An 892-nucleotide genomic window follows, 5' to 3' on the forward strand; every position below is an offset into this window, starting at 1 on the left:
AGATGCTCGCTGCAGCAAGTGTATTCTCCTGGGGAAGAAATGGGTGTTTATAAACTGGGATGCATGTGCCAGGCCAAAGGGATTTGTGCTGAGGCAGGAAGGACGAGCTGAGCCTTGCTGTTGGAAGTTCTGTGTTGGGCTCAACTCCTTTAGGAAGCTGAGAGCCAAGGCCTCACAGAGATTTGGGGCTGCAGATGCAGTTCTATTGGCTGTGACACAGCCGTGGGCAGAGCAGTTAATCCCAAAGCTGCGTGTGGAGCTGATCCCCTTGTCCTCAGTGCTATAATTAGCAGGCTGTGATGGTGATTGCGGGTGCTGGCAGAGACCTCTCAGTTCTCTTCTGCACCTCTCCTTTGGTTTGAGGGGAGGCTGTGGTAAGTGGAAGCATTTACACTGCCTTTCCCATCTGCCAGGAGTGGGAGGTCAAATATATCCCTTAATGCAGTATGCTTGAGGTGGGGGGTTACGGCCCTTTGGTGCTGGTGGCTCTGTCTCAGTTTATGTATGCTAAATACCTGCAAGGGCTGAAAACCCTGCTGGGTTTGAAAAGCATTATATTGTGCTTTTACCTTGAAGCAGCATTATTCCATGGTGATCCACAGTCTAGAGGTGTAGTCCCTTGTGTAGCTGGGCGCAGGGATGAGGTAGGATTAGTTGGGGTGCAGGTGCCTCTTGGGGCTCTTTCTCTGAGGCATCTTAATGATCTGGGACTGACGTGTCCCTCTCCATCAGAGGAGCATTCCTGGTCCTCCTGGGAGCCTGAAAGGGATGGGAGCAGAAAGGTGCAGTTGTATTAGAGGGAAAATGGGTGCAAAAAGAGAAATAAGGTGCTGGAAAGTGGAATGTCTCCAGAATGGGTTGAAGGGGGGTGGGTTCTGCGGGGTGGGACAGT

Source organism: Nestor notabilis, unplaced genomic scaffold, assembly GCF_000696875.1.
Source record: "Nestor notabilis isolate BGI_N333 unplaced genomic scaffold, ASM69687v1 scaffold17137, whole genome shotgun sequence".
Taxonomy (NCBI): Eukaryota; Metazoa; Chordata; class Aves; order Psittaciformes; family Psittacidae; genus Nestor; species Nestor notabilis.